This window comes from Vicugna pacos, unplaced genomic scaffold (genome assembly GCF_048564905.1).
Source record: "Vicugna pacos unplaced genomic scaffold, VicPac4 scaffold_109, whole genome shotgun sequence".
Lineage (NCBI taxonomy): Eukaryota > Metazoa > Chordata > Mammalia > Artiodactyla > Camelidae > Vicugna > Vicugna pacos.
This window is the reverse complement of record NW_027328789.1, coordinates 985,457-1,006,056: the sequence shown is the minus strand read 5'-3', so window position 1 is coordinate 1,006,056 and position 20,600 is coordinate 985,457. Positions and strand designations below refer to the sequence as shown.

Below are 20,600 nucleotides of genomic sequence, written 5' to 3'. Positions count from 1 at the left end.
ACAGACTTGCCTGGGTTCCTACCATCCACATCTGCTCACTGACAGGAGTGTCAGCTAACTAGGAGCTCCCCCAGACCTCGGGCCCTTCAAACCTCAGATCACGGGCGATCCTTGAGTCCCTTCTTCTGGTCCTTCTTTGTGAGAATCCAGTGCCTTCTGAGGTGACTGGCAGCAGGAGATGCCTCCCCCTCCAGGGAACTCCCTTCGGAGGACTGTGACTCAGTGCACCTTGCTGTGAGCTTGTGGGTTTCCATCGTGCTCCCTGCAGAACCAGACTTGAGACTGGCTTAGCGACAGAAATAACAAGACTGATTCCAGGGCAGGGCCAGGTGGAGGGAACAGTGGAAATTGAATGTGACCTCAAACACCTAGGTGGGTGCTGGGGCTGTTACTAAAATGGGGAGCCTGGGAGGTACCTGCCAGGAATCGAAGTCTAGAGTAAATGGTGGACATAAGGCCTTTTTTTTTGACATATGGCATTTTTAAGATGCCACTTGTCATCCAAGTTAGGACTTCCAAGAGGCACTCGTGTCTATGAGCCTGGGGCTCAGGTGAAGGAGCCGGACTAGAGATACACATTGGGATTCGTCATTCTTAGCTGGTGTTCACAGCCGTGCAAGTGGATCAGCTCATCTCAAGAGGTGCAGACTGTGTCTGAGGGGGGGCAGGGCTGTGCCTGGTTTGGAGGAAAGCCCGGACCATGCAGCTTTGGTGTGTCAGTCAGCGGCGTTTGTGATTTTCAGAGCAATGGCATTTATCCTTAAGGTCCTGGGGGGTGGGCAGGGCCACACAGGAAGAAATCTGAAGAGAGGGTTTTGGCCACGTGTGCGCGTCTTGGGACGATCCAGAGGCTGCAGGGTCCAGAAGGGGAAACTCCTCAGAAGCTGGAGTCGGAGTGGGGAGTTGGGAGAATGTAGTCACACTCTCCTGTGATGAAGGGAGGGAGGCCTAGGGAGTCCGCACCCTAGCGGACTCTCTTTCCCACGAACAAAAGGCAATCAGACAGAAGATTTGAGGTAAGAAGGGATGGGCGTTGGGAGAGGAGCCAACCTGGAGAACGGTGGTTGAACAATTCTTGAATAGTCTCCCTGAAACATAGAGTTAAAAAAACCCAGACTCTTAAGAATATTGATAGTGACTGGGGAGGAGGCAGTTGTTTTTCTGACCTCCTAAGGGTAAGGTATGTATCCGGGGATATACAGAAGAATCGGGCAGTCTGTTCCTGGGGCTTCACCCTTACCAGGGGGAACAGTGCAAGTTTAAAGGGGGAGAAGGGCAGCGGAGGGAAACTAGCCAGGTCCCGTGTCACGTACCAGTCGGCCGCCCTACTTGCGTGTTGCATTCACATCCATGCCTCCCAAGTGGGCGGTGGCAGCCCCGTTTTGAAGATTGGGAAGCCTCCTCAGAGGTTTAAGGAATTGGTTCATTTAGCAGCTAGTAAATGCTGTAGCAGGATTCCAGCAGGGCCTTGTCAGACTTCAAGGGCATGTTCTCTCTACTAATTCCGGTTGTACCTGAAATGGTGAAGTGAGTCAGTTTCGGAGCCTTTCAGAGAAAGTACGCTTTAAGTGCCTCAGGACTGTTGCACAAAGCTCAGTGTTCTTTCATGGTTCGGAACCACCGCAGTGCTTTTTGCCCCACAGATGTAAGGTCTTACTCCTTTGACGATGGCGTGGTTGTAAATGACATACAGATGCAAAACCACACTTAGCAGCTTCTGAAGGGAAACTCTCCTGTTCTCCCTTGATCGGCTTTCTTCCACGGGATGTAACTGTGCTGCAGCTAAGGCCTGAGCTTTCCGTATGGAGTGAGGGTTTGATATCCAAATTTAGCATAAAACAGTCAGATGGAGAAAATCGAAGATGACAATATATTTTGGGGTTTCATTAGACAAGACATACTATCTGTTAATGGCTCATAAAGCTAATGAAATTGAGTACAGAACATTGCATTTCTTACTTTCTACTGAGAGCTGTCTTCCAACATAAGGTTCTCTGCTTTGGAACTTCAGCTCAGCCACTAGGGCGCCTGTCATTGTGTTGGTGTGATTGCATTTACACAGTGCATGTAATCTGGGCTTCCTTAGCCCCAAACACTCCAGTGCAGAATCATAGGCTGTAGCCATCACTTAGTTATACAAATACTTCTAAAACTATATGATACCAAAAAAAATAAATAAATAAAAATAAAGAGAGAGAGGGAGATTGCCTTTATCAAAGTTCCTTTGGATTTTAACTGCAAAGTGTTGTTGAGCAGCTCTGGTTTCCTTTGGATATGAATATATACATTTCTTTGCATGTAACTTGGATTTCAGGCTTGAACACCAAGCTCTTGTTTTCCATGAGCCACAAAAATCATAGCCAAATGACACACGTATGAAACAGTTTATTCTTTTTATCTGAGACAGAATCCTTGAATTTGGGACTTGAGCTGCGACTTTCCTGTTTGCTCTTCCCACCCCTCTTGTCACCTCACTCCTTTTTCCCACGTGGCCTCCAAGAGGTCATGGTCTCATAGGAGCAGGTGGACAAATACCAGTTGGTCGCCAAGCAGTGCTGCTGTAGATGGAGCCCAGCCAAGAGCTAAAGGACATCATCAGGGAGGACTTCCTGGAAGAAATTGGCTCTACATTCAGTTCTGGGGACAGAGTAAGAGTCAGCCAGGGGAAGGAATCAAGAGGGTGACTCAGGTGGCAGGAGCAGCCCGGGTAGAGGCCTGGAGGCTTGTGGGGTGGGGACTCGGGGAGACTGCCCTGTGTGGTCCAGGGCGGTGGGTGACCCTGCTTTGAAGGACACTGGAGAGGGCCTAGGGGTGGAGGGCTTTGGAGGAGCTTGGTTTTTACTAGAACTGACACAGAAGAGGCAGTGAAGGGTGTCAGCAGGAAGTGACCCTTAGGAGAGCAGCTCTGCCTGTCCTTTTGAGTCCCACCCCTTCATTCTTTTATTCACAACACACGCAATTCTGAGTGTCTAGGGGAGAGGGGGTGGACCCACAGTAGTAAGCAAAATGTACTTGCTTCTTGAGAGCTTAGCAGTGTCAGAAGTTGACTTAGATTAAAATGTTTTATTAACACAGCAGGGCACCTAATCCAAAGTGCGGAGGTTGGAGGGAAGGAAGACTTCCTTGACAAACAGTTAAAATGAGCCTGGAGGCTAGTGGGAAGTAGCAGCAGGTCACGGGGCCCCTGAGGTCACTGGGGACCTGGTACTGAGGTGAGGATGGACAAGCAGGGTCGGGGGTGGGGCTAGAACTCTACCAGGGAGCCTCTGATGGGTTTGAAGTGGGGGAGATGTAATCAAATTTGTGCTTTGGGAAGGCTGCCTTGGCTGTGTGTGTGTGTGTGTGTGTGTGTGTAGCGGGGAAGAGGGGGAGGGTGTCACCAACTGGGAGGGTCATTAGAAGACCATTCACAGGCTCGGAGGCCACCAGTGGGAGAGGGGCGTCGGGACTGCTTGGGGACCGCAGGGGCAGAGTGGATGCCGGGTTTCCTTGTGTGGAGGGCTTGTTAGCGGGGTCGCTCTAGCGACACCTTGTGGCTGGAAGTAAACAGATGGAGGCCTCCAGGTGGACTTACCTCTTCTCTCCTTCCCTGCCTTGTGTGATGATCTTAGCTCTGCCAACATATGGAACAGAAGAGCTAAGTTCCAGAGTAGCCCAGGACTTTGCTGGGCTCGTTCAAGTGAGAGCAGATAGGATTTAGGCTTGTGTTGAGATCTGTAAGTTAACTTAGCTAGAAACGTCCTGTCTTTTGGATTTTCATAGGGGTAGTAATTCTTGATAAAGATTGCTTTCTTGGTGAGAGGAAATTTAATACAACTGATGTCTTTCTCAAAAAATATCTTATCTTTTAAGAAATTTAATATTCAAAATAATAGGAATATTTTAAAATGATAAACTAAGGCTTTCGTGTAGTTTCTTTGGTTTCTGAGTTGATGTGTAGGTAGACCCTTTGCATTACATAATAGCACATCTTTGACAGTATTTAAAGAGCTGTTAGTGAGCGCCCCCAATTTGAAAGCATCATTAAAGCTTGCTCTGAAATAGTGAAGTCATATAGGTCTTGTTTGCAGAAGCCAGATATTTGGTTTATAGTCTGCAGCATAGCTCCCTTTATAAAATAATAATAGATTCAAAATTAACAAAGTGGAAAATAATTGATTTTTTTTAAAAAATGAAACATAAACTTTCTTGTGCTATTGTTGCAACTGGAAATTTTGAAAAGAAAAATCCTATTGTAATATCATCTAAGTGAAATACATATATGTCTGTCACATTTGAATAGTAACTGCACAGTGGTTTTTGAAGTCAGGATCATTCCAGCTCAGATACTGGCAGTGATGGTTGCTGGTTTTCAATGGAAGAGCCTAAATTTGCTTTCTTAGCTTTATTCTTTTCTTTTCTTATATTTTCTTTTCTTTTCTTTTCTTCTCTTTTCTTTTCTTTTCTCTCTCTCTCTTTTTTTTTTTGGGGGGGGGTAGTGCGAGGGTTGAGTAGTGCTGTGCCAGCATGATTTGGGGGCAATTTGTGGGCAGATGTCGTGCAGCAGCAGTGAGATATTTCCATGCATTTTACTTTCCGGACATCACCAGGGAACATGTGTGGTTTGTGCCTGCAGGATGGGATGCTGCAGGACTCCCTGGTCCATCAATGTTATGTCTTGGAGCTGCTCCGGTCAGTGAATGATTTTCTGTGGCTTGGAGCTAATGTGGTCTGATGCAGATGATCAGATGTGTAACTAAAGTACTGTTACTTGAAATAAGAGAAAAGCTAGCAAAAATGTCTCTAAAATACAGGATGAGGGAGGAGAATTGGCTGAGCTGCTTGCAGTGGGGAATATTCTCAGGTGACTCCCTCACTGTGTCTCCTGTCACTATCCCCCACAGCCCTGCATGGCAGTCCTACTGAAGCAACCATGCACTTTCTCAGAAACGCGCTGAATTTCCTTGTGCCTCTGATTGTTCACTTTTTTTTTTGAAAGCACATCTTCCCCTTGGCTTAAATGCCATCCCTGCTAGCCACCACTTACACTCATTCTTCTGGACCTCGTCCATATATAGCTGCTGAATGAAAGAACAAAATGTAGTATCTCCATTTAGTGGAATATTATTCAGACATAAGAGTGAATAAAAAAGAAAAAATAAATAAAGGGGAATATGAAAAAAGCCATCTGCTCTGGGTAGTCCACCCTGACTGCTCAACCCGGCCTTTTCCCTTTGAAACCCCACCCCTTATACCCCACTCTAACTATTTTTGATAGTATTTACCACCTTCTAATAAAGTTTAACATTTTCAAAAAAAAAGAGACATGCTGATACCACTTCAACATGGGAAAGCCTTGATAACAGCACGTTAACTGAAAGGAACCAGACACAAACGGCCACATATTGTTGATTTCAGTGATCTTAGAAATGCCCAGAATTGGCTCATGCAGTGGCAGAGAGCAGATGATGGTTGCAAGGGGCTGGGTGGAGGGGGGTTGTGGAGTGACTGCTAGTGACAGGGGTGTTCTATTGGGGTGATGAAGTGTTCTGGAAATAGATGGTGGTGAGGGCTGCACAACCGTGAGTGTGCAGAAGACTGCTGAGCGCTGTCTCTGGGAGTGCTTGTTGTTGGGGCGGCTTTATTTTGTTCTCATCCTGTAATGTGAAGGGTCATCTTGTGCTGAGACCATTCAACTCCTGTGAGTGGTAAGGCTAAGAGACTTTGCAGAGTCATGTTTCTTTTTTCCCCCTTGCTGAGTGTAGGCAAAAATGGTTTAAGCCTGAGAAAGTGCTCCATATGCAGAAATGTCTTTCAGTTTTGGCTGGTGTAAAAATCTTGTGAGCTTTTTAATCATTTAGGACAGTCTGTAGGGGGAAACAGCCTGTGAAGCCTGGGTGAGACTTGGAAGAGCCGCGCTACCCTCCCAGACACGGGTGGGGATTTCACCCCCATTCAGGCAGTGAAGGGCCAAGACCCGTGAGAGGAGTTGACAGTCATGAATATTTATGTGTATCCGCTGCTTCATCTTGGATATTAATTTCTAGCTGAGTCATTTTGTGGCGGCAGCCTCATCCTACATCAGGAATTTATAGTATCTGCTCTTTGAGGTGAAGAGCTGACAGACTTGATTATTTAACAGTCTATCTTGTATTGATATCTCAGATTCCTTTGTCAATCGCAAAACAGCAGAAATACAGACGTCCTTTAATGCCGATGTGACCTGGAGCAGGTTTAGTTTCTGTACCTCAGTGACCTTATCTGCGTGTGGGGAAGATGATAACAGTGCTTCCCTCAGAGGGGCTGGTGAGAGGAGACTGAGAAGCACAAATGGAAGACTTACACGAGATGCTCATGAATGACAAAATTTAGTGCTCTCAGCCTGGTGAGGCCTCAGGGGCAGAGATGTCAGAACAGAGCAGTCCTAGCCGGAGTTCGATCCGCATTGGCAGGTTTTATGATCACTATCACCACTGTGGGTTATCAGGTAGTTTTAAGACTTGGTAATATGAATTCATGAATAATGTTAAAGACTAGACAACTCAGATCCGGTTTACATAGTTCTCAAGATTTCCTGTGAGAAATGGATATTTTTTCCCCATCTTAAATCTGAGTGGATTCTCTAAAAAAATTCTGTAGTCCTCCATCTTTTTCCTTTAATTCTCCTTTTTTTTAAATAAAAGTTTTTAAATGGAGTTACTGGGGACTGAACTGAGGGCCTCATGCGTGCTGAGCACATACTCTCTCAACTGAGGTATACTCTCCCCCATAATTTTTTTAAACTTTACTTTCTTAGTATTCAGAGGTTAGAGGCCTCTAATTCTTTTTTTGGAGACTTGTCCATAAACTGGTAAATCTAAAATTAATGGACAAAATTTGGTTTATTAAAAAAATCATTAGAACTTTTATCAATCCATTCAAAAGGAAATGCTTATTGAGTTAAAATGTTTCTCCTTTATGGTGATTTCTAATTTTTGGTCTAGCTTAACTTATTAAAAGTAATCCTCATCATCATAATGACCAAGCTTGCTGTGAGTGGACACCTACCAAAGGCTAAACTGTTTTTCTCATGTTTTACTTCAAAGCAGGTGTTTGACGGTAGGTATCAATGTCTCCTTTTTGCAGCTGAGGGATTGAGAGGTGGGCAGCTTGTCCCAAATCAAACGCAGCTGGCGGTGCCTAGCTCTGTGCTGGAACCCAGGCTGCACAGGATGCATTCTCAATTTCTCCTCTGATCAGCCTCCCGTTGAGTGGTTTCCCGAACTCCTGTGAGTCCATAAATGACCGATTTTGGCGATCTCAGCCTGATGAGGCCTTCAAAGGAGAGACACCAGTGAGAATGTGAGACAGAGTGGCATAAATTAAAATTGTACATTTTCACAAATGTTGCATTCTCAGGTAATGACTTAAATAGTTTATGTTTTCTTTATATTAGTGCTATGTAAGCACTAAAAACAAAACATTAAAAATGATTATAGTGCAAAATAGGAGTGGGCTTTGAAAGTCCAATCATTGCTAATGATGTTGCTTGTTTTTCTCTAGTGGTGCTTATTGACAGAATAATTTACAATGACTGAATTTGTTTTATGTATGTAGTCTTAGTATGGAGGAAAAGTTTGTCAGTGCATATTGAAAGTAAAATCTTTACTCTTTTCTTTCCTGATGATAAATATGTACGTTGTTTCCATGGCTTAAGTATATTTCCTCATTTGTGAAATTTGAGTGATGCCGTTTACCATGTCTGACTGTGAGAGGTAGACGCCTTGTATACAAAGCATCCAAGAGCTGCTTAGTAAAAATGTGCTGTCACAATGACAGATAGTTTAGAAGGATCAACTGTGAATACTAAAGAGGGTGGCTTGTTTCTGATGCATATTCAATATGGATATATATGAATATGGCTTAAAGTAACAAGGATTCAGGGTTTTGTGTGTGTGTGTGCGTGCAGTATGAAGTTTTAATGAAATCTGTATCATTCTATTGAGACAGGGACTAGTTAAATTGACTTAAGCAGACGACCTTGAAGATTATTTACACAGAATGTGTATTGTTACAACTCAGTGTTCATGCTGCCGTGTAACTATACACTCAGACATTTAAATTCGTAGGACTCTGACCAGAAGCATTAAGTTTAGAAAAATCCACATTGATCATTTTCAGGGAATAAGCTTCTCTCTTTTGTGATTAAAGAAAATTTTGATTTATTTTTCTGCACTCTTAATAGGTTTTAAAATATCAAAACATTGATTTGACATGTCAGCTTTTTTAATAGAAAAAAGCTCATGCTGTTTTAATATGTAAATAAATGTTTTTGTATTTCAATACACTTCTATGATTTCCTGGCTCTTTGAGAAGTATTTTGCAGGATACTTAGATTACCTCCTGTTGGAAAAATACAGACATGACTTTTATGAATATAGGCCTAGTACAGGTCTGTTGGTTTTTGCTACAGTGCAAGACATGAGGACTAGGAGAGCAGTATGTGCTACATAAGCCTTTAGTTATCTGATTCTTGTTTCTGATCCACAGGCAATTTTTGTGTTGCACCTTTCCAGGCAACCAGGAAGGCCTTTTAAGCCATAGGTGGCGCTGTTACACCTTCTTACAGTCTTAACTTTCCTGTTTGTAAAGGAAGTCTTAAACAACGTTTTTTTTTTTTTTTGATTCCTTTGCTTAGTGCTTCAGGGTAGCACAATGTCCATTATGTCTGACTACCTGGAACTATTATTCTGCTTATGTCTTAGTTTTATTCTATCATCTCGCTGTGAACATTTCAGACTTCCTGTGCAAACAGTTGCAACATCGGACTTTTCTTGCAGTGTTAGAAACCAGTGAGCCGGGATTTTATAAAAGAGCTAGAAGCGGCCTCTGGAGCACCTTAAAGCTGAAAAGTGTACTGAGTTCCCTAAGTATTATCCCCACCGCTGTGTGTCAGTGGGTGGTAGGAGATTTGGTACATATACAAAGGGGTGTGGTGTTTTGACTTGGGTTTGCGTGCACGCGCTGCCACTGAGCTACGTGATCCTGAGTCAGTTCTTTCTGAGTTTTTCCCTCGTCTGTGAGATGGGGACACTCATTTCTGCTTTGTAGAATTGTGAGAATTAGAAATTATGTAAAGTGTTTAGCACAGTGTGTATGACAAGAGGGCTCATAATCTTAACTGCTGTTTGGTGTGAAGCCATCATTTGATAGTCTTTGGCAATTACTGAGAAACAGGAAAATAAGAAAAGCTGGTTTTATGATGAAAGATATTTGAGGAGGTTCCATAGTTCCTATACACATAATTTAGCATCAGCAGAGTCAGGACAGTTACACAGTCGCCCTGAACCAATGTTAAGCCACAGAATTTTTGTTACTTCATATATGTTGTGGCTTAAGGGGACCCAATACTTATACACATGTTGTGTCCAGCAGCCAACTGAGAGATGACAAAGAAGAACAGGCAGGCGATAAATGTCTCCTTTATTACTGATGAAGCCACGTTCTCCATGAAATTCAGGGCTGTGGGAGAGTGAGTGTCATGACACTATGTCCCAGAATTAGAGACTTACGCAGTCCCAGGTAACTCTGGTCTACAGCGAGCATTCCCTTGAGAGATTCTGACCCATAATGCACAGGACTGTCTTGCCATGGAACTGAGCATCCCGGCTGCTTCCTAAGGGTGGCCAACACTGGAGGGGAAGGAAAGCTTTCATATGCCCTGCTTGTCTCCCCGGACTCAAACCTCAATCTGTTAGTGTGAGGAGGGCTAGCCGTGGGCCAGTGGTCAGGGGTGTGAAGGGAGAAGCAGTCTCCCATGGACCAGAGGAGTGGGGAGGAGGGAATCCCCCCTCAGATTAAACAGGTGGTGGCTTGAAACAGAAGGGTGCTCCTCAAGAGTTTATAAGAGGGGAAATAAGGATTTCCTTTGGGACTCAGAATAGTCATGAAACACAGAAGATGATTAGATGGGAGACTTGTAAATCACTTTCTTATTAAATTGAAATTTGTTGGGCACCAAAAATGTGCTACATTCTTTTCTGAGAGTTTTACAGAAATGAATCCTCCAATTTTCACAACAAGTGAGTAAGAAAGATTTGATTGTTATCCCAGGTTTACAGTGTGGAAATTGAGGCACACAGAGGGTAAGTAATTTGGCCAAGGTAACAGAGCTAGTAAGTGGCAGAGCTGGGATTTAAATCCTGGCTATCTGGTTTCCAGGCTCCCAGGGATGGGCTTTGGGTGTTTACAGGTATCTGCATCCCTGGATCTCTGTACCTCTGCATCAGTTAGACCAGAAAGGACAGGGAAAGTGGAGTTATACAGGTACTCACAGTCGTGTTTCAGCCACTGTCCATGGAGTGTGCCCCGTGATTGGCATTAATTGTTTTCCAGGCAGTAGATCTGTTCTTATAACAGAAATTTAGTCCATTGAGTTAATCTAGAAACCCTTCCTGCTCTGCTTCTGTCCACGCTTGCCATGTGACTGCCTGCCCGAGATTGGGCCGTGGAGGAGAATCTGTACTCATGGTTGAACTCTGATATTTCAATCTGGTTTGTAGTTTCACATCTCCTGTTACATTAATAAATTAAATTTCTGGCTTTCTTGCATCAGTGTGTCATAAGTTTGCTTAATGTGAATCCAGTCCATGGGAGCCGAGGGGTGCTGACGGTATAATTTCTGAGCATGTGGCATTTCTACCCGTGCAGAAATGGCTGGAGGATGTCCACCTTCCTCACTGATTTCTCCCAGCAGCAGGGTCCTCTCCCACCCCCGGATGTGAGGATGGGATCTCTCTGAGTAGGCCATTCAGAGGCCGAGTCCACCAATCAGATGAAGTACCTGGAAGTGGGTTTAATAGAAGAAAAGGGCTTCCAGGTAGTCTGATGGGCTGTTTGAGTCCGTTTGGTGAAAAGATGTCCACTGTCTGTGGTTGAGCTACTTCTTTGCTGTTTAAAAGTCTGTATTACATGAAGGGATTTTAAAAAGCAGAAAGGTGTGATTTCAGGTGGTACATCCGCACCGGTGAGTAGTGCTGGATGACCGCCTGTGTGAGGAATAGACAGAGTCTTACAGACTTCATAAAACAGCTTTTAAAGCTCTTCCATCTGAGTGCACTTCGTATGGGGTCCAGTTCATGACTGGTCGCGCTGAGAGGGCACGTAACTGATGATGGCAGAAAGGACACGGAGGCATCAAAAAGGTCCCAGACATGTTCTGTGTTTAGAGGATGGGGCACAGAGTAACATATTTGAGCTGGTTTTTCATTGAACACTTTTGAGTATTTTCTAGGACTCCCCAATCCCCCATGGTTCCATGCAGCTGGGTGTCCCCTCAGTGCAGCTCTCTCAGCGCTTGCCCTGGGCTGACGCGGTGTCACGGGGAGCAGGACGGTCAGTGTCCCCGGCTCCTCCGAGCTCCGTCTCCTCATCCGCAGAGCCGGGTTTCTCATCCGTGTCTACTTAGTAGGATTGCTGAGAATCACACGTGATGGTTGTCAGGTGTGATTTGTGGTTGTCTCTGTGATTGGCGTATAGTCAATATTTGATAGAAACACTTGTTTTTTATTATAATTGTGGCTCCTAGATTGCAGTGGTTTTTAGTCTGCATTTATTTTTTTATATAAATTTATTCTTATTTTTAAGTAAGCACTTGTATTTATTTATTTTCATGAAGGTACAGGGGATTGAAGCCAGGAACATGTGCGTGCACAACAGGTGCTCTACAATGGAGTAATACCCACCCTCCTTGTCTGCACTTAAAAATAAATATTTCAATACACAAAATATTTCTTAAACACCATCATGGGTCCTATTTTCTGCATAGACAATTGAATACATATGCCATCTCAATAAGAATAAATGTCATAGGGACATACCTTTCTAAATCTGTTTACGTGTTTTAAAACGATCATAGCTAGTGAAAAACACGAGTCTTGGATCCACTACTTCTTAGGGTCTGCTTTGCCATCATGGGGAATTACATTCTACAGAGAAGGCTAATTGGATCTCATTGATATTTGGATGATTTTGCAATGTTCAAGGCTTTCAAAAGCTGACCGTTTTGTATTTTAAACTAACTACAAAGTTATCTTCTAGAAGTTGTAAGTCCTTAGCTTGTGAAGTGCCCAGTAATTCAGTTTGTATATGTCTGTGTCTCTGTGAACGTGTATGTGTGTGATTTCAGGAATGTAGCAATAAGTTCCATATAGCCTTCTGAAATCTTTCTCCTCCAGTTCAAGGTGTAGGTATATATTTACACAAATAAATTGATACTCTTTTGTGATTTGGCATATTGGTGGTAATAAGAGGTTCTCATAATTGTTTCAGAAGGGTTGGGGAGCATGAGCTTAGAAAATGGGAGGAGATAGAGGCAGGGAGGTTCTTTAAACTTTGTGCAAGATGAGAAACAGTAGCTTTTCTTTTTTCTTCTAAAGCAAACTGGCACTGAATTGTAACATACTAATACTCAGAATTGCTTTTCTGATCAGAGACAAGTGCCTCAGATTTTTCAAGGCAACATGAATGATGAAATGTGTTTTAGCAGTTATCTTTAAAAGTAGTTTTATTTTTCAAGTATAAGTCTATAGACTGTTCTTTTTTTCCAGCTGTACAAGAATTTCTCATTGATCCAGGTACATGATCAATGTGTTTAGTTTCTTTGGGTTATTTATTTTTTTTAAGTGCTTGATTCATTCTGGTGTGAATGAATGTTTAAAATTTCTGGATTTTGATCTTTAAAACTTGCTGATTTATCAGAACTGCAAAAAACCTGATGTTTGTTCCTTGTTTGGTGGGGCAACCTATTGATTTATGTTGTCTGTTATAGAGGGAAATTCTTCCTCTAGCCTGTAGATAATTAAGTGAATGGTTTGCAGTGTGCCTTAAAAATTATTTGAATGCATTGAGCATGTTTGTCCAGTGAATTTTGGATTGAGTCATAATAATGACTTTGCTTTGATTCTGTGGCTTTTGTCCTCTCCACAAGAATTTGAATTCTCTGTTGCATTTTGTATTCGTGTTCTTAACAGGGGAAGGAATTTTGCATTTTTTACAGAGGTGGGTTTTCCTATCCCCTCTGAATTCCTTCTGTAATTGATACAGCAAAAATCTGTTATTGCAGTGCTTAATTATTTCATAAAAAATTTTTTGGCTTAATCAGAAACAATGACAAAGAATGATAATAAAAAATACGAAAACCTTCCTTCCTTTGAAGAATAGAAATGAGGTGGTCAGGCTCACGCATGCTTTGTACCTGACACACTTACTCTCATGTCATTGTGTATCATGAGTCGGAGATGGAGTTGCTTCAGGTTTATAGATTTTTGTTTTAACATTTGTGTTGAATTCATTCTCTAGGCATGATGATTCCTGTTGCCTTTGTGGAAAGTGTAGATGAAGGGAAACAAATGCTTTGTTTTGTTTTCAGGAGGCCTGAGATGCTGATGAGAAAAGAGCAGAGGGTGGGCTGAGGAAAATAGTGATAGACCCTCACCTCCAGGCTGAAATTGATGAACAAAGAAATCAATTAAGTGTATTGGTATTTGACTAATAGAAGTCAGACAGCCCAGACTGTCTAGTTATGCCCAAAGGAAAGTACTGAATTCACCTGCAGAATTAGGTGCTTTACCATGTAGAAGCAGCTTAGAGCAATCAGAAAAATCAGTCTTATGATGAGATATAAAAAGAATATAATATCTTTTATTTCTGAAACTTTTCTACATTAAGTTGTGTAGAGCTAAAATTAAGTTTCAAGCACCAGGAGTTAAGAGTTTAGGTGGTTCTGTGGGATCGTTATTCAGGGATGTGTCTAGACCCTGCTGGAGTGGCCGAAGCTGGCAGGAAAAGATCCAGAGCCAGGATTTTTCATCCTAGGATGTCCTCCATAATGGTTCCATGTGGGAGCCCATGATTGAGTTAACAAGTTGTAACACATCCCAGCCGCCTGTCAACTTTAAGAAAAAAAATGTGCTTATTAACTGCTTTAAAGCAAACACCTGTGCATCCTCACTCCTGTCTCCTTGCCATAAAAAGCAGAGACAATGCCTTGCTTGCATATTTGAGGTTATAGATAGCACACTGCTTATTGCACAGCAATGACCCAGGCCCTCAGCTATAAACGCCAGGCCTGCGTGGTGTTAGATAGTCTATTATCCCCAAAACAGGGACCAGGCTGGTCTGGTGGTCTGCTTTGTAATGAACATGTCTAAAAAATGTATCTTGTTCCCCTCAGCCCATGACTTCCCTAAAGGTAAACTAAGCCTTTGTACTCATGGTGGAGTCTACAATCTCTGTCTCATCCCTTCTTTCCCCAAGTTCCTGCCTACTATCTCACAACTGTTATTGACTTTTTACTTTGATTATACACAATAAATATGGGAGCATTTGAGAGACTCGTGGATTTGGCTCCCTAATCCCTCTCGCTTTCTTTCCTTTTTCCACAGTCTTGAGAAATTCATTCCGTGTCGGTAAGACTTCCGCCAGCCAGAACCCACAGTTCCAGGTGAGAAGGATGCAGGCTTTATCCCTCCTACCCGAGGGAGAGAGAGGAGATAATTGAGATATGCTCCCCTGTGGTCCCTTCCTGCCCCAGGGCCACTCCAGTTCACCTGCAGCCTTCTGGCCTCTGCTCACAGGGCCTCTGTCCCAGGATTGACCGCAGCCTTTTATTCCCTTGTCAACATTCCCTGTGCCTTTCAGAGGTTGCTCTCTTCTCTGCAATTCAACCCTGGCAGATGTGATGGTGGTCAGCGTGCTGATGGGCAGTTACTTGGGGACTCCCAGGAGCCATGCTGATTCTCCTGAGTCATTCGGGGTTACAGAACTGTCAAGCACTGCAGGAAGCCCATTCACGTGAGTTCAACACAGCATTACATCACTTTCATTTTATTTTTGAATTTTCAGTGGAGAAATTATTTGTAGCACACTGTTCCAGATTTTAGGCCGCCTGCTTTCCTCACCACCATTTCCTTGTTGGCTCTGGTGCTTGTTTTAAGAACCAGGTTTCTTCTCTGGTCATTTGTAGCAGCTGGGCTTGCCGAATCCTTGATTTGCATTTGAAGCAGAATGCTTCTTCGTGATGTCAAACTGATTTTCCTTGTCATGTCTGAATATTTCTTGTACACTCAGCAACAGTTTCAAGTGAAATGCTCTTGTCCAATTTCGGTTAACTAATATTTGCTGATCTCCTGCTTTCATGCTGAGGGCAGTTTCTTCTTCCTGTAATAAATGTTAGCAATTTGCATTTACTATGGAAGGTACTAATCCGAGGTGCTTTTGTTCTTAACAGTTTTAATACAAATCACCCATTAAAATGTACAGCGGATTTTACTCTATGCCCAGAAATGTGCATCCCAGTCAATCTTAGAATATTTTCTTCCCCCCAACAGGAAACCCAGTACGCATAAGCAGACATTATCAACTTCCCCATCCTCCCCAAGCCCCAGGGAGCCACTCTTCTGTCTCTGTGGATTTGCCTGTGCTGAACATTTCATGCAAATCGAGTCACTTCATGGAAGTGGAACCGTCTATTTTGACTGACTTCTTTCACACTGAGTAACGTTTTCAATGTTTGTCCACGTTGTGGCCTGGGTCAGTACTCTATGCTTTGCTATTGCTGAATAATATTTCACTGTATGGCTGGGCCCCTTTGTTTACCCATTCATCACGTGATAGACATTTGGGTTGTTTCTGTTTTTTGGCTCTGAAAATTAATGGCGAAAAGTAATGGTGAATATTCCTGTAGGAGTTTTTATGTTAACATTTGTTTTCAGTTCTCTTACTTGTGTGCCCAGGAAGCAGAATTGCTGGATCATTCAGAAGCCAAATGTTCAACTCTCTGAGGACGTGCCAGGATGTTTTCCAAAGTGGTCACGCTGTGTTACATCCTCACCAGCAATGGCTGCGGGCTCCGCTTCCTCTGTGTCCTCATTAGTGCTTGTTAATCTTTTTTTGATTTTAACCTATTGTAGTGAATGTGAAGCGGTTTCTCCTAGTTGTTTTGACTTGATTTCCTTTAGAGCTAATGTTATTGAACACCGTTTCATTGTGCTTATTGGCCATTTGTATATTTTCCTTGAAAAATATCTTTTCAGATTCTTTTTTCATTTTTTAATTGAGTTGCCTTTTTATTGTTGAGCTGTGGAATTTTTTTTTTTTTGATACACAAATTCCTTATCAGATAAATGATTTGAAAAAATTTTCTCCTGAGTGTTGTTTTTTCACTTTCTGGATGGTGTTTTTTGAAGCAAAGTTTTAAAGTTTAATGAACTCCAATTTATCTCTGTTTTCATTTTTCCTTGTGCTTTTGGGGTAATATTTAATCTGATGTATTTTATTAAAACTTGTATATATAAAATAACTTAATTCTTAGGACCGTTCTAGGAGACGGGTGCTGTTGTTGTCCCAGTCTATGCATCGGAGACTGAGATGCAGAGAATTTGACTGACATATTAGTGTCAAAGCTACCCAGTGCTGTGGGAATTCAGACCCTCATGTTTTTCCCTAGCATCTGAGCTCAACACCACCATGCTCCAATCTTTCCAGGAAACGTTAATGAAAAAATCTTTACTTTTTTGATTTCTTGTTAGATTTTTTTCTTATTGGGGACCTCAAATTCTCATTTTCTTTTCGGATATCAGTGTCGATTTATTTTAGGTCTCATGTAGGGAGAAGCATTGCTATCAGTTAACTTCTTTATTACTCACTCTCCAGTGATGATTGTTGCTAGTTGATCTAATCAAGTCATGCTTAAGTCTTTCCTGCTCATGACACTAACAGCAGAGTCATGACTTATAGAATGCTCAAAGAAGAAAGTACTTGATTGATTTTATTTTGCCAACCAATCAAACCAATCAAATAAAACCCTGGTGTTGACACAGACTATAAGCCCTCCAAAATAGGGTCACTGTCTTCATTGTGTTTCATTTGTTGGGTCACAGTGTCTGGATAGTGCCTTGCTGTCCAGCAGTTTTGTGAGGATACGGTGCTCGTGAATCATTGTAAGGACAGAATTTTGACAACAGACTGTGTTGTTCATTTCACGACGGAAAAGGTAATATAGAATTACTGTTCAGATCTGTTTTAAAATTAAGCTTTGAATTTTGAGAATAGTTCAAGAAGCCATACAAAGCTCTTTTTCACTAATTTTAGATCTATCTTAGACACATTATGTTTACATAGCAGAGTAACTTATCAAGTAGATTTGACAAAGGAGTGTTATATTGATTATTTGTTTTAGTTGAAATATTCTATCAGGGATAAAGTCATAAGTGCCCATAAATGAACAAATATATTTGTATTTAAATGCAACATGGGAGCAGACTACATATGTTTCTATATAATATACATGACTGTGTGTTTTAATCTTTCTGTCAGTGTTTTAATAGTTTTTCAGCAATTTTGTAACTTTAGAATTCTTCTAAAAAAATCACCCCCAATTCTAGTGCAGTTTGTACTGTGTATCCTGTCTTATGCATGGGATTCCACTGTCCCCTCAGTGAGGAATTTCCTCTCCTATTGTGTTAGGAGCAGAGTTAAAGGAACTGTGATTTCTAGGCCTTTGCTCTCCATGTGTTTGCAGTTGGCTCTCAGTCACGATTTTCCCTTTCCAGAGTTTTCATTGTTAAATTAGAATTTCTGAAAATAACTATTAATATGTTGCATTGGTCTCCCTAGAAACTTGACGTCTTTGTGCTTTTCAGTTTTCAATTTATGAAAAATGCAAATGCACTCTTGTTTTTAAGTTGTCCTTTTTCAATAGATATTTATCTCTTAATTGATAGAATAATTTTTCCCAATGAATGAATTGGTGTGCATGTTTTAAAGGATAACTTACTTTTTATTTTTCTTATTGTAACAGTAATATTCATTGTAGAGAATTTAGTAAATAAGGATTAACACAGTAATAACTTCACAATGGCCTCTAATCTCACCTGGAGATACAGTTGTAAGGTTTGAAATTGAGAATTATAAGTCCTCTCAAATTTTTCTTTTTCAAGTACGTATAGGTTACTGAGATCCTCGAATTCCCATATGAATTGTAGCAGCAGATAGTCAGTTTCTGCAGAGGAGCCCGCTGGGATTGTGATCGAGACCACGTTGAATATACGGATCGCTCTGGGGAGCACTGCCATTCCAAGAGCACTTTCTTTTGATAGGGGAATGTGTGTGGAGTGTCTGTCCTGGTATTTAGGTCGTCTTTAACTTTTTTTTTCAACAATGCTTTGAGTTTACAGAGTATTATTTTACTTTAATTATCTTTGCCTTTATATTGAGGACAAGTGTGCAAGGTACTGGGATCAGAAGTGTATTTGAGCCCCGCAACTTGCTGCCACCATGGACGCTGCGCTCTTGCTTCACACGCTGTACAATCTTGCACAGAATACGACCTCAGTAACTCTCTCTTGAACGAATGATTATATGATTGTTGGATGATGCTTGAGAGTCCTTGTGATGATTTTTTTCCCCAGCCTTTCCCCAGTTCTTAACTATGCCCTTTCTCTTCCTAAACTCCAGCCTGGGTTTCAGCCTGCCTGTGGCATTGATTTTCCTTGTCTGTGGACTCTTCCTTTCACTGGTTCCCGATAATGTTACATGTGGGCTGTGGAAACTTGCTAGATGTCAAGAAAGAGCTAATCCATTGTAGGCCAGTATTTTTAGAGTTTGTTATTGTTTTATTGATTGAAATTAAATGAGGCTGCCCCCTGAGCCCTCCCGTGAGCACTTTTGACCTTCCTACAGCTGATACTGCTCTAGTTGCTGCATGTGCCCTTTCCCCAGCCTTGATTTTGTAATTGAATAAGTCACCATCACTGGAGCCCTCTCTTTAAAAGATAAAGAGAACATTTGCTCCTTTTCCCTGTTTGGGGACTTCAATGAGATGAGATCCCAGATAAAGAATGGAGCCCCACCTCTTTCTGACCCCCGCTGTTTCCGTTCCTTTCTTCAGGGGAAAAGAGTACAATTCAACAGTATAAAGATTGATTGTGAGCTAATGAGATAGACAAGACAACCGATCATTTATTAAATACGCTTTCATGATAGAAACAAATGTATTATACACACAAACAGCACACAAAGCACTGTAGTACCATGGTTACAATCGTGGGTCCGAGTTCGTGTCCTGCTCTGGAGAGACCAGTCCTGTGAGATGGAGAACTGGTAAGTCGGCTTAGCCTCTCCAGAACTGGTTTTCTGTCCTGCAGAGACGGGGCTCGCTAGGCGTCCCCCCCGTAGAGGTGCTGTGGGGTGTAAATGACGCGCGTGGGCAGCCTGAGCACAGCTGCTCATTCCTCGTAAGTGCAGGGTAGCATAGCTTTTGCGGTGATGGCTTTATGACCGCCCCATGTAGACTGTCAGTGCTCTGAAGGGATGCCTTGTGGTTTGGAGATGGGATTCTCACTTCTGTAAATACCCAAGTATAGTGTTATTGGGTCCTGCTGATTTCAGTCTATTCTTTAGAAAGTACATATTGTAGATATATTTTTCAAGCATGCGTGCTTTTTTTCTTTTACTATTTAAAGTTCTACCCTCTCATCTCTTGGTGTTACTTTTCATGGAATCCAGGAAACAGTCCTAAGCTACCTGCCTCTTCACACTTTTCCGTGGTGGTTTCCTTCCCTGATTAGAAGAGGGTTTTGCATAGGAAATTTTATTTGTTCCCCTTTTCTTGGAGTCTCTCTCTCTGTCTGCCCATCTCTCACCTCTCAATCTGTCCATTTCTCAACCCACTGCTTCTTCTGACATGTTCCAAAACGCATTTCAGGTAGCTTACAGAAGAACAGATACCAAATAAACAGGTGAGAAAATGGGGCCCAGTTCAGACAGTGAGGCTAGGAGGCGAGCCTGTGTGAGGGTTGCAGGCGTGAGACACATGCCTCTGCCATGTGACTTATAAGATCGACAGCAGCAGTGTGCTTCAAGCTCCCAGCAGACACAGGGAAGCAGGATTTGAGGGAGATGCTTACTGGCTGTGAAATAAATAAGTGACTTAGGAGAAGCCCAGCCTTTCCAGCTACTAAGGCTTAGGAGAATATTTTGAGTGTCTTCCAAAATCAGAGTATGGCATCTTTTCTTTTTTCAGAGTTCTATGTATAGTTGGTTACATTCTATACCTGGAAATTTCTCCAAAACTGCTTCCCACGTGAGTCCCATGGCTCGGGGATTGGGTGGTTCTGCTCATTGATGGGGGTTGGCCAGAAACAGAAAATGAGAGCCTCAAAGGGGCCTGGGATTTGTCAGTTATGTTTTGTCAGTGCTGTAGGGTTCAAGAAATGCTTTCACCGTTTCTCTCCATCTGAGGCGGCAGCGTAATCTCTTACCAGCATCAGGAGCTCAGGGCCACGGGATGGTGGGGGCTGACTGCACTGCCGTCAAGACAGCTGAGCTAGTCACTGCAGGTGTGGTTCTTTTACATACTGCATTTCATGTTCTTTACTAGAATGTTTCAACAGGGAGTTAATTAACTGAGTTAATTGACATTTAATAAATATGATCTTTGTTGAAAAGACAGTTATAGGCAGAATATAAGCTGTGAAGTCTTTAAAAACGGTTTCATTACTGAAATTTCATTTGGGGAGATACACGGTTTATCTTATATATGGCTCTCTTTTAAAGTAACAAAGAAACAAGACAGAAAAGGC

The 20,600-nt window shown here is 42.3% G+C and overlaps 2 protein-coding genes across 2 annotated transcripts in view; both read left to right on the top strand.

Annotated features, from left to right (window-relative positions):
• The window catches only part of LOC140694894 (trafficking protein particle complex subunit 9-like), a 410,228-nt gene that overhangs the window by 292,703 nt on the left and 96,925 nt on the right, over positions 1 to 20,600 (top strand). The window lies entirely within an intron of this gene.
• Positions 19,833 to 20,600, top strand: part of LOC140694896 (trafficking protein particle complex subunit 9-like) — a 37,114-nt gene continuing 36,346 nt past the window's right edge. Inside the window, exons 1-2 of the mRNA XM_072957917.1 lie at positions 19,833 to 20,101; positions 20,200 to 20,357. The gene's annotated coding sequence lies outside the window, so the exon portion shown is untranslated. The remainder of the gene's footprint in view (positions 20,102 to 20,199; positions 20,358 to 20,600) is intronic.